This window comes from Haliotis cracherodii, unplaced genomic scaffold, assembly GCF_022045235.1.
Source record: "Haliotis cracherodii isolate W230 unplaced genomic scaffold, xgHalCrac1.p SCAF_1, whole genome shotgun sequence".
NCBI classification, from domain to species: domain Eukaryota; kingdom Metazoa; phylum Mollusca; class Gastropoda; order Lepetellida; family Haliotidae; genus Haliotis; species Haliotis cracherodii.
This window is the reverse complement of record NW_027266264.1, coordinates 23,088,322-23,101,973: the sequence shown is the minus strand read 5'-3', so window position 1 is coordinate 23,101,973 and position 13,652 is coordinate 23,088,322. Positions and strand designations below refer to the sequence as shown.

At 43.0% G+C, this 13,652-nt stretch overlaps 1 non-coding gene across 1 annotated transcript; it reads left to right on the top strand.

Moving 5' to 3' along the window:
- The first annotated feature begins 13,040 nt into the window (after nucleotides 1-13,040).
- On the top strand, nucleotides 13,041-13,114 carry Trnai-gau (transfer RNA isoleucine (anticodon GAU)). Its single transcript has one exon. It is a non-coding gene; the product is annotated as a tRNA-Ile (tRNA).
- Nucleotides 13,115-13,652: the final 538 nt, after the last annotated feature.

The window sequence follows — 13,652 nt, the reverse complement described above, 5'->3', positions numbered from 1 at the left end:
TGTTCACCCTGCAGTGAATGGGTACCCGGTAGGATGAGATGGTAATGTGGTTGTTAACCTTCTATCGATTGAACTTGGGTTGTAAACTCCCCAGGGAGCTGAGAATGATTCTTGAGTGCACACTAATCCAGTGACCGGGGTAATAATAGCACTTTGGGCATGCCCCTGAGTGGTGTGGAAATATGCGCATTATAAATGGCCTATTATTTTTATTATAGATAATGAAACCTTGAAACCTAAATTAACCTTCTATAGTCAAGTAAGTGACACCTGAATATAAACATCTGTCCTCTCTACACCAGGCTGCGACTATGGAGACCGTCAACATGACTGCCTGGCCAACCTTTGTCTCTCCTACACCTTCGACATTCAGAACGTCTCCTGCTGTGCCACATGCCACAACTTCTTCAACCCGACCACACCTACCACCCCGGGACCATCAACCACGCCTAGTCCTACCACGCCCACTCCTACCACCGCGCCTGGTCCCCTAACTATGTTGTTGATCACCACGCCAGCCGTAGCACGTGGCAGCACGGGAATTGCCCTGGCGTCATCGGGGCCGTTTGAAAGTATGGGGGACATCAGCACCAAGAGTGAGAAGTTGATGAAGTCGGAGTTGATGCCGACAAGTGGAACGCCCGTTTCCATAACGACCCAAAATTCAGTGATGACAACAGAGCAAGGCAGGGTAAATACTTCACCAAGGTCAACAGATGAAACTTCTAATCCGGGTGTTCCTGTTTCGTCACAGTCACCACCAGGGTCATCAAGATGGGATAGTTCAGGTACCCCTACCACAGCTTCTGTGCTGGCTTCACCCAATGGCATGGCTACATTAACCAACTTCGTGACGTCACCGCACACGGTCCAATCACCCCCGACTCCAATGATTACCCTACGGCAGTCGACGACAAAAATGACGTCATCCACTGATCCCACAAACAGCGGCAATCACAGGAGCGGTAGGTTCTGTTCTGTGCATTACGAAGTGTGATTGGTTCAAGTTTGTGTGTTTGTTTGTTTGCTTCTTTGTTGTTTAACGCCTCACTGAGCAATATTCCAGTATTATGACAGCGGTCTGTAAATAATCAAATCTGGACCAGACAATCCATGGATTGGCATCATGAGCATCGATCGATACAATGACATGCGTCAACCAAGTCAGCGACCCTAACCACACTATCCCGTTATTCGCTTCTTACGACAAGCATGGGTTGCTGAAGATCCAGTCTAACTCGGATCTTTACAGGTCGCTTGGTTCACGAAGCTGAGAGTGACTGAATACGTATTTATCTACTGGTGTTATTCCTCCTTTGAAATATGGTTCTCAGTTATTCGATTTCGTGTTTTTCAGGTTCCCAAAGTAGCATTATCGGAGGCTCTAAAGAAATGACCCGGATGAGGAAACTAGCGAAACTAAGACAGCTACGTGAACTGCGCCTGCGCCAAAGTATGCTTCACGTGCTCCAAAACTCTCTCTCTGTTACCTTTTGGATGATATGAAAAAAAGCATGATCATGTCATATGTATATAAATCATAGCTGTAAATCTCTTAAATATTCTAAATTGGGCAAAGGAGGAGTTAGATCCCTTAGCTGTGCCAGGACCCGCTTGTCATGATTTCTGATCACCTCGGTTATAATCCGTTGTTCTGTCAGACCCATTCCATTGTGATTTGACTTCACCAAATTGCAAACTTCCAAGTGGTAGTAGTATTGAAATACTGACAACGCGATATGACCCAAATAATGTACACTCACTCTACTAAACAAATTCCATTGGCTTGTCACAACTGTTTATTCATATAGCTGATTAAGAAAATATAATGTAAATTTTATTTGAGTAAAATGTAAACGAATGCCATTATGTTGCTTCCTGTTTGTGCAAAAAGGTCAACTAAGATGAGGTAATTTGCTGTGATTATGACATGTGTTCATCAAAGCAACTTCTGACCGCCTGTCAGTCGGACAAATTACCTTAACCTTAAAACAACTGGTAATTGAAAATGTTTTCGATATAGAATCATGGAATATATTGCAGCTTAGTTGACCTTTAGCTTGTCTTTTGCTTGTTTTGCTTGTTTTGCTTGACTTTGCTAGCGTTCCTCGTGTTGCGTGTGTTAGCTTGCGTTCCTCGTGTTGCGTGTGTTAGCTTGCGTTCCTCGTGTTGCGTGTGTTAGCTTGCGTTCCTCGTGTTGCGTGTGTTAGCTTGCGTTCCTCGTGTTGCGTGTGTTAACTTGCGTTCCTCGTGTTGCGTGTGTTAACTTGCGTTCCTCGTGTTGCGTGTGTTAACTTGCGTTCCTCGTGTTGCGTGTGTTAACTTGCGTTCCTTGTGTTGTGTGTGTTAGCTTGCGTTCCTCGTGTTGCGTGTGTTAACTTGCGTTCCTCGTGTTGCGTGTGTTAACTTGCGTTCCTCGTGTTGCGTGTGTTAGCTTGCGTTCCTCGTGTTGCGTGTGTTAGCTTGCGTTCCTCGTGTTGTGTGTGTTAACTTGCGCTCCTCGTGTTGCTTGTGTTTGCTTGTGTAACCGGCCTCGGATATGCCCCATTTGTTCCCGAGGCCTCGTACTGCCCTCGGATGCCGCATAATGGCATATGTATATCAGTTACAGCTGTAACTGACAGTACACATATCCATCTACGTCATCATCATGAAATCATCATTGTGTTAATGTTTTGTTGTTTTATGGTGATATTATTGCCAGCATCCTATTCATGTCCATGTGCTTCACGTCTACCACATGTGGAACTTTCGGTTTTCCGACCAATTAAGACTCTCTGGACGACAATTTCTCGAATATCGTTATATTTGCTTCCGTCAAGAAATATACTGAACCCTGCATTTTAAAGATATTGTTCCCGCTTTTAGTGCTCAATGTGTTCTGTGTCTGCACGTGCTTGCCGTGGCGTTACGTGTAGTTGTGCATCACCACCCATGACTACTGACGGCTTCTGTTCCCAGGACAGGCGGCGGTGAGGCGGCAGTGGCTGTATTACTACACCATGTTGACCCGCAGCAGACAGAGCTGGAGATGGGGGTCAACGGGGAACCTGGCCGGGCGTGGGGGGCAACGTCTAGGTCGGCTGCAGAAACAGACCTTCTCTTGGGAACACAGCATGGAGGAGATGGAGAATGACGGTGATACTGACGTGGGAGATAGGGACGGGGTTGGGGACAGAGAGAGACGCGCGGCTGGCGCTGCCACAATTCGTCCATCGGTAGGAGTCAATGACCGTGTACAGACGTACGCAGGTAATGCGTTGGTCGAGGGACGTAGAAGCAGACGACAACCCGTGACAGCAGACGACATTGAAAGGGGGCATGGGACAGACACGAAAGGCGTCATGTTGGCAGATGCGAGGGATATTCATGGCTTAGAGGCAGACACGAATGATGAAGAGAAGAATAGTTTACATGATGAAATCAGCACTCGTAAAGCTGCAGGTGAACGTGATTCCGAGAGGTATACAGACAGCACAGCCTGTCAGGGCAGGTGTATTTTCAAAATTCACAGAGGTGACTCTGTAACCACAGATCTCCAACATCTGTCAGTAAATGATAGCGGTCACGTAGGTGATGATGGTGGTGGTGTGGCTTCTACGGAAGATGTGCCGTCTATTAACACAGTATCCATGGTAACAGTTCCGTTGTTGTCGAGTGTACGATCCAGAGCGTCCTTAGAACGCATCTCTCACAATTCACATGTTGATGGAGTGTCTTCTCCATTCCCAGCTATTGAGTCTGTCACAGATGAAGGCGCTACGATGACCACAGGGGGACCAGGGTCGGGTAGGGTCAAAGAGTCAGATTGGGTTTCTTCCAAAGCTACAGTTCCTCAGACTGAACCAGTTACTGCCAAGGACGCACTACAGGGTCACACTATCATTCCACCACCTAGACAATGGGGAGAAATACACAGTAACAGTCTACCACAATCAACAACAGACATAGCTGCGTCTCTTTCATCGAACAAACTTGACTACGAATTGACTGGAAAGGATGCTCCTGCTGAGTCGTCTAGTCACTCCACTTCTCATGGCTCAACCGCCTCCCCGGACTTTCTACTCCTTCATAAGCCACGGCCTGGTGGTACTGGAGTGTCCTGGGTGAACGGAGTCAGGCTTAAATACAACGTCATCGACGTCAACAAGAACACAGAGGCCAAGGAACAAGAATCTTGGATCTTCCACGCCATGATAAACCCAGGCATGATCCCTGTGCAAACCAGACTGATCAACCTTCAAGAGAAGCTTCGACACCGAATGATGCCCTTTGAAGGGGAAATAGTTCGTGGAAAATCCAAAGGGGACAGAAACCCCGAACTTCAACAAAAGGAACCAGCTCAATCTGACGCTGAAATGGAAAGGGTTGATTTGAACGCCATGTCTGACGTCGACATGAACAGTCCCGGCAAACTGAGACCGGGGCTCAGTGGCACTGATGATACCAGAGGGGTAATGAAAGAGGTTGTGAGTTCTAAAGGAGAGAAAATACAACCAAACGTCAGAAATGTTCCAAGGACGGACACGCCTGTTATAAACACTGTGGCTCGGGGACAGAATCAAGGCGAGACAATTCTGTCGTCACGTGACGAAAACATGGGGGAGGATCCCGCTTACCTGGGGAAGGGGGTCAAGGATATGTTGGATCACCCACCTTTATTTGTAGACCACCCAAGTAGAGGACAATCCGATGAGAGTTCTAAGGACATATATCTAGTAGAAGACGCTGAGGACGACAGTTTTGAAGATTTGGATGAAGAACATCCACAGCATGTGGGTTTGGGAAGTACCGATAGACTCAGATATGAATTACCTGGCACAGGTCAATTGGTGCAGGGTCATCAACCCCAGGAAGTGCAGTCCGGGTACCGGAAGTGGGACACTCACGTGGGGATGCTACGTCATAACGGAGTATTAAAGGGGAATGGAGAAGTCCGGGGAATAGGTAATGGGGAGCGTGGGTTCCAGACGATTGGAGAGGAAGATGATAGTGTTGGGCGGGGGGTTAAACCCGCTGGTAATATGGAAGGGACAATTTGAGGAAAAGCATATTCTGATTCGATAATGTGTATGTAAATTCATATACCAAAAACAAAATATATGCGTCGATACTAGAGACATTCATTGGATCCGCAAAGACACTGAAAAGATACACGATCATCAACGTAGTCTACACACACACAAGCTGTAGGTGCAGGCTGTGACATAGTTCACACACACAAGCTGTAGGTGCAGGATGTGATATAGTTCACACACACCAGTTGAAGGTGTAGGTTGTGACGTAGTCCACACACACCAGCAGTAGGGGTACGCTGTGACGTAGTCCACACACACCAGCTGTAGGTGTAGGCTGTGACGTAGTTCACACACCCCAGCTGAAGGTGTAGGCTGTGACGTAGTTCACGCACACCAGCTGTAGGTGTAGGCTGTGACGTAGACTACACACACGCCAGCTGTAGGTGTAGGATGTGACGTAGTCCACACACACCAGCAGTAGGTGTACGCTGTGACGTAGTCTACACACACGCCAGCTGTAGGTGTAGGATGTGACGTAGTCCATACACCGGCTGTAGGTGTAGGCTGTGACATAGTCCACACACACACCAGCTGTAGATGTAGGCTGTGACGTAGTCCTCACACATAAGCTGTAGGTGTAGCCTGTGACGTAGTTCACACACACACACACACACCAGCTGTAGGTGTATGCTGTGACGTAGTCCACACACACCAGCTGTAGGTGTAGGCTATGACGTAGTCCACACACATGCCAGCTGTAGGTGTAGGCTGTGACGTAGTTCACACACACCAGGTGTATGCTGTGACGTAGTTCACACACACTCCAGCTGTAGGTATAGGCTGTGACGTAGTCCACACACCAGCTGTAGGTGTAGGCTGTGGCGTAGTCCACGCACACCAGCTGTAGGTGTAGGCTGTGACGTAGTCTACACACACCAGCAGTAAGTGTAGGCTGTGATGTTGTTCACACGCCAGCTGTAGGTGTAGGCTGTGACGTAGTGCACACACACTTGATGTAGGTGTAGGCTGTGACGTAGTCTACACACATTATCTGAAGTCGTAGGATATGACGTAGTCCACACAGCAGCTGTAGGTGTAGGCTTGGACGTAGTCCACACACACTAGCTGTAGGTGTAGGCTGTGACGTAGTTCACACACACTAGCTGTAGGTGTAGGGGGTGATGTTGTCCACACACGCCAGCTGTAGGTGTCATCTTCCTGAGGCAAGGGAGTTGTAAAATGACTAGTTTCCTCCCTTGCTGAACTAAGCCGGAATTTCAATGTTCGATCGTAGCGCCACCAGTTGCTATAACGAGTTATGTCCCTTTTATGTCCCTCCTATTGACCAATCAGATTCTGCCTCTCATGTGATTTGCATTTGCTTCAAACAAAATGGTGGCACTCAGGGAAGACGATCTGATCGATAAGCTAGATGTATATTGTAACAAAACGGGTCTTACTTCGCAAAATGCATCAAATCACTTGAACATCTTGATTAAAAACAGGAAAACATTTGGAAAATATATGTTCACGCTAATTTACGGTACACATGTTTTGCAATTCACAAAAAAATCTGCACTGCAGTTTACGAACCGGATGTTGATTTCGTTACGCGATTTTGATTGGATTATGTATAGACTCGTTAGTCCAGCCGAAATATTAACTCCATAATTCCAGCTAAGTTCGGCAAGGGTGGAAACTGGACTTTTTATAGTCAGTTAACTCCCTTGCCTCGGGAAGATGGCAGGTGTAGGCTGTGACGTGCAAGAAGACAGCATTCCAGTTCGCCTGTGGTTTGAATCAATGTAATATCTTATGTAACTTCTACCATAACTCGACCATACAACACTAGCTTCAAATACGCATGTAGGTATAAGTAATACTATGTATGTATATATACAGTGTATTTGTGCAGATGAAAGATAAGGGTATACATGTGTACAGAAGTTCATCGTCTTTATCGCAAATAGTGTGGCTGGCAAATCATATATAGTTACTTTCATACGCCACGTACAAATCAGTTTGTGAAATATCCTGGCGTAGTATAGTAAAGGTGCTGTAATTGGTTGGTAGTGTGTATTGTGTATATGGTTGTATAATATTGTGATGTGGGTTTTTTCGATAACGTGGAAAGTGAATTTCATATTTTACTTGTACATTTTCATGTCATGCTTTTCCTAAGTCGATGGAGTGACGGCATTACTTATAACGTCAGTATGACAGTGTCTTTCGGTTATGTGGCATACTGCCAGCTCTCCTCTTGTCCCGAACCGCCGATAGCTGGATATTTCAGATTGCTGTTATAGAGCCTCGTGCTATCACGGTGACACTGTATACTAATCTCACAACGTGGGGAATGTATATAACTTCAGTGATCATGTATATGAATTATATTATTCACGTCCATCGGGAATTGAATAACATACCCCTGGTGGATTTGTTTCGTCATTGAAACATGATCTGTAATTTTCACTAAATAAAGTGTTACCTATCTTAATTCTGACTGACCACAAATAATTTAAATACATAAACGGTGCATTTAATCTTAAGCGATGATATTTACTGTTTCACAAATGTCACCGATGTATGGATATGAAGCAATGTTGTTTTATGACGCAGTCACAAAATCCATGCAAACGAGCCTAGGCAAACCAGTGGTTGATGTATGAACAAAGATCCGCGCCCTCGGGGTACGATACTACACAGTCAGCCACTGTGTCCACCCGAGGCTCATTTCAGTCGGTGTTATTTGGGGCGCGTTATCTCCAGTCTGCCCCAGCATCCTCGTATATTGGGCTGGTTGGTTGTCGAAGAAATGGACGTGAGAGGCTGAAGGGTTGGTTGAGAGTATCACCACATACATTCATTAACAAGATGACCTAACGGGCAATTTGACTTCACCATTGATATACGGGGATCGGGATTCTTTTTTAATCTCTTCTCTCGACGTTTGATAAATTGGTAGGCAAAGGTATAGGCCCATGTGTTGTTTGTTGCTGAAAAAGAAACAAACAAAAAATAGCTATTCGATGGCCACGTATTACATTCGGGTATAATAGTTGATCAAATCCAGTTTACGTATATACTTTCCTTTATCCTGCAGTTTAATATCGTATGTAGAAATGCAAAAATGACACTTCGGCAAGTTTTCTAACAAGTCATGTAATTTAAGGTGTATATGTATATAAATACATTTATTATATACTTCAGTATATTGCAGTGAACAGAACACTTTAACGAAACTATTTAAATGTTTTAAATTTGTGCCGTAAAGAAATTAAATTTATTGATTTTCAAAGATAAGACACCCATCAGTAGTTGTGTAATATGCGATTCTTCTTTAATCCTATTTTTTAAATCAAGTTATATTTTAAAATTAAAAAAATCAATGTAGAAGTTACTGTATTCTTTGAGTGCTGACAAAGCACCAGTACAGTTAATTTCTTTTGAAAATATCGCTAACTTTGGATATTTTCAATTAAAAATCAAAAATAGTTGTTATAAAATCAACTGAAACGTATTGATCCTTTTGTAGTTTAGTGTAAGACTCGTAGGGGAAACAACTACACACAAAATGAGGTACCATTTCATTAAACAACCAAACATGTCAGTTTGTGCATAACATAACACGTTTGAAAATATTTGTGAATATATTTATTTGTATTTTGTGGATGACAAAACGAGGTGTAAGCGTATTATATTGAGTGACTGAACTGCTTCACGCAAGATATGGTCGTAGTGCATTTAGTTTATGATCAACGTCAAATTGGTATGAAGCACAAACGCACATTAATGTAAAAATAAGTGATTGTATTTACTGTTCTATACCCTTCGTAAGTCTGTTTGTGGATAAAATATCTGTAGCGTCCTCCTCTTCGGCATTTTCTCACCCTTTACTTGCTCTATTTCTCTAACTGCAACTATCCACATACACATACTTTCCAATACAGGTCGAAAACCAAACTCACTCACTCACTCACTCCTATACACGTTTATTTCGCCATCATTAGTATGTTTGTTTGTTTCTTGTTTAACCCCCCGGATGTCAGAGGGTTAACGCCGCACTCGGCAATATTCAAGCTCTATGATGGCGGTCTGTAAATAATCGAGTGTGGACCAGAACATCCAGTGATTGAAAACATAAGCATCGATCCACGCAATTGGTACACCATTACATGCATCAACCATGTCAGCAAGCCTGACCACCCGATCCCGTTTGTCGCCTCTTACGACAGGCATAGTCGCATTTCACGACAAGCATGGGTTGCTGAAGACCTATTCTACCCCGGATGTTCACGGGTGACCACCATTATTATTGCGCTGAGAGCCACATGACGTGGACAAAAAGGGGTGTGGCATCTATTTAGGGAATAAACGACGAGTGGGAGTTGTTTATTGCACAATAAAACACTGCATGAGGAATAAACCATGAGGACCACGAGACGTTTATTTCTTGTATGAGATACTAGTATCAACATTATGTACAGCCTCTTTAAGGATGATGATAAAATGTACAAGCTTTAAAAATATTTACCCGATGTTAATGGAATCAATCTCTGCAATGTCGTACAAGACTATTTTATGCAAAGGCGGATATTTCCACACTCTCAGCATAACATCGCCGACACAGGCTTATTTGCATATCACGTGACCGGACTTTTCTCTCGTTTGTGAACAAAAGAGCTAATTTCAGAAATCAGAATAGAACGGACAAATGCAAATATTTAGGGGCGCTTTACATATATAAATATGCTACTACGGCTGCGACAGTGAGTTGCATGGCAATACATATTTACACATCCAAGTGACCGTATCGCTAGCTCTTTGTGGAGCTTCGATAACAACACGTGAAGCCGTAAACCAATGTCAACATAGGGTAACTACACAAAAGGAAATAGTTTTTCACGATTTAGGATATTTTCTCAATGGAAGTTAACCATTCTATGACTTATGTTTATCAAGATATGTAGACTTGTCAAAAATGAAACATATGAAATATCTTGAATGGACTGTATCAGATGTAACGAATCGTCACATGGCGCTATAGCCTGTGGCAGAGGTACTATGCTGGTCGCATGGAACTCTGGGTAGGAGAGTGGGGTATTTCCCGCATATTCTAACAATCCTCCCGTCGATTATCTGCACCTTTTCTCCCAATACCGGTTATCATATCTCTCCCACTTTTGGATGCGATCGTTTGGCCACTGCGTTTATTTGCGTTGCCCATCTTTATCTATGGGGAACAATTTCCTAGACACTCCAGTATACGACGTCATCAAGTTGCGAGCGCATGTTCGAATCTCCGGAAATGTCGTAATGATAGAACAATGTTTTTTTTCGTGAAATAAACCACGCTTCGTTCTTCATTGTGCTTTGCGATTTATCGTGAAGCTATGTTGTATGTAAGCATAATAAACAAAGAAGGTTATTCAGAAGTTTCTAAAATTAATGTCACACACACGATTCGGCCGACATTATAATATTTCAAAGACTTACACAATATCTAAGGTCAAAGTTGGTCAATAAAACAATGTTTCACATATTTAATCATTATTGAAATTGTTGATGATTATGTGTGGATTAATGATGATAAGCAGAACGAAGTTGGGTAATAGACCAGTAAGTTAATAACGACTTACAGTCTCGGCATGAGTCCCTGGTGATCCTTGACGACCCCCTTTATGACCTACACGGGAACTGGATTGGCTGTAGAATTAGTAGCGTAGATTTAAGCCGCCATGGTTCATAATGACCCACCCCCATTGTTGCAAGCCGAGGCTGATCGTGTAATTAAGCATGGTTTTGAGGTAGCGTTTGTGTGGAAAAGCCCTGTTCATTTTCCTCTCAACATATTACGTTTACCGAGAGTTTGGGCATCGACCAATATATGCCGTATATTTTCTCTTGACTTACAGAGAAATTATTGAATTTGTTTGTAAGCCTATGCTCACACATGCAAGATGAAGTTTTTTTCATGCTTGAATTTGTAATATTATTTGAATTTTTAAGCAAACTTCAAAGATCGACATGTGGAAATTTATTTACTATACAGTTCACATCATTGAGTACAGCATCTTCATCTCCCCTTCAATAGAGTGTTACTGTTGCAGGGGTGGTAGGGTGGCCAAGTGGTTAAGGCGTTCACTTATCACGCAGAAGACCTGAGTTTGATTCCCCACATGGGTACAATGTGTGAAGCCAATTTCTGGTGTCCCCCGCCATGATTTTACTGGAATATTGCAAAAAGCGGCGTAAAACCACACTCACTTATATTTTAGTGGCTATATATTACATCATATATTTAGACATATATGCGTCTACCCAGTTTATTCAGAAAATAAATAATAACATTGCTCAACTTTTAAGAAATATCTCAGATCGAGATGTTACAGAGTCACCAATATACCCGATATATTCCCGTTAGTATTAATATGTGAGTATTAATAATTTCATACGAAACTATAAGTTTTTTATATGTGTGCAAATATACTAATATCAATAAAGCTGAAGTTTAAACAGTATACTTTCTTTAGTGACCAATAATTCTGATGGTTTTTTTTTATTCAAATGCAGTATTTCAGTAATATTTTATTTTTTAAAAACCCAACTCGTGCTCTGGTTGCCAAGCAATTGCTTTGCGGATCATCATGGTCGACTTCATCCTCCTTGAATCATGTCGGGTCTTCTCAACACCAAGACCCATTCGTCACCACTCGCCCCTTTCCGTAACCTGCAAGAAGACTAAATGTTTTGTGTGAAAATACGACAAACCAATCAGAATGCGCGTATGATTTCGAGTTCTTCGTCAAAGAATTCCTCAGAAATATTTTTTTTGATTTCACATATGTCTTGCATCTAAAAATATACCCAAGACACAGTTAATGTGTTCAATCATACTGTATAATTCTGCATATCCCAATGTGCTTTAAATTGCATCTGAAATATATAATATATGGGAAATATATGTGAACTATTACCCAACGAGTTGACAATTGTTTTAGGTATGCCCGTTTGCGCTAAGACGGAACCCGGTCGCAAAAATGGGCATGAGAGGGGCACGAGTCGCCATTCGGCTTGTCCCGGAATAACACGAGTTGGTCACGAATGCACCAAGACTGAGTACAAAAATAAAAGCAGCAAGTCCCGCCAATGGTCGTAGATATACATAGATCGCTGCGATCCGTACATAGTCAAGCCTGGGCCTGACAGACCAGTGGTCGATATGATGAGCAACGTATAACGTCCCACGCCACGATCGAGGACGCGCAATCAACCAAATAATTCACCGAACGTACGTGATCTCCCGAGCCATTTTGTCTATCTATCTCGGAATCCCAATCAAAGAGTATTCGGTTGTTAAAACGTTATCTGTGGGTACAACTCACTCACCCCATAACGATTTGATGATATATATAAGAAATACCGAAGTAAATAGGCCTATAGTTCTATGTTTTTTAAATATTTTTAATTCAGTGGTAGACATTGAGCAATGCTTTTTAACATTCACGCACTTCACGAATCATCAGTGAGTGTGTCCACTGATAATTTCAAATACGTGTCATTCGGTGCCGAACTGTGATCCGTGAGCATCCTGTATCAGGCCTCGGGAATGGCGTCAGTTGAGGGAAGCCATGTCGTTATTGTATTGTAGCTACAAGGCTAAACTATACACACATGTACATGATGTGGTAGGTTAATTTTGGAAGAAACAGCCAGTAACGTTACTAATGTTCTAACGTTCTAAATCCGTGGGAATACACTTGGTAATGTGTACCGCGAAGCCACTATACAAAACATGGAGAAACTAGCAGGGAGAGTTATCGTTCTTGGACTGGGCTCAGTCGCAAAACGCTTAAACATCCCGTTCCAGTTCACGACGAGACAGTCGGTCTATGGCTCGTGAAATAATTTAACGTGTAAATGTGTAATGTATGTGGTAAAACACAGATTTATCTGTCCTACAGCGTTAAGAATACACTGACTGTTAGTCATAAGTTTTAACAAAACGGCGCCGGGTTCAGGGGCCCGTTAGCTCAGTTGGTTAGAGCGCCGTGCTGATAACGCGGAGGTCGTGGGTTCGACCCCCATGCGGGCCACGTTACGTTTTCATTTTCGACATGACAAATTGTTATAGGTTAATAATTCAGAATGGATTTACAGTATAAAATGATATCCAGCCAATATCAGTATTCATGGATCTTCCATGTGCATTTGGTCCGTCCGTAAGACAGTGGGGCATTAATAACCATATAGTGTATGTGATCTAGATGTCCATGCATCTGGAATGACTCCAATTCGAAGTAAAACAATAATACATACTTATCTCAATACAGAGTTCTTTACATTCATCGTTACTTACTTAAATCAGGAATTTACCCTGCGCTTTCCGACATATGCGTATTTCGCGCACGGGCCCGCCAGGCCATTTGGGTATGTCCGAAAAGGTGAGGCAACCTAGGTGGGGCATTTTAGGGTTGCCTACCTAATTTGGAGAACAAATTTGGTATTTTGAAATATGCCATGCAATAGGTGTTTGTGTGTTTTTATAGGTTTAGAATTTTAGGGTTTATTGCCAGCTTGTTTGTTGTACTTTTATTTTTAAATGCGGCCAAGTACGCCTGTTTTGATTACATG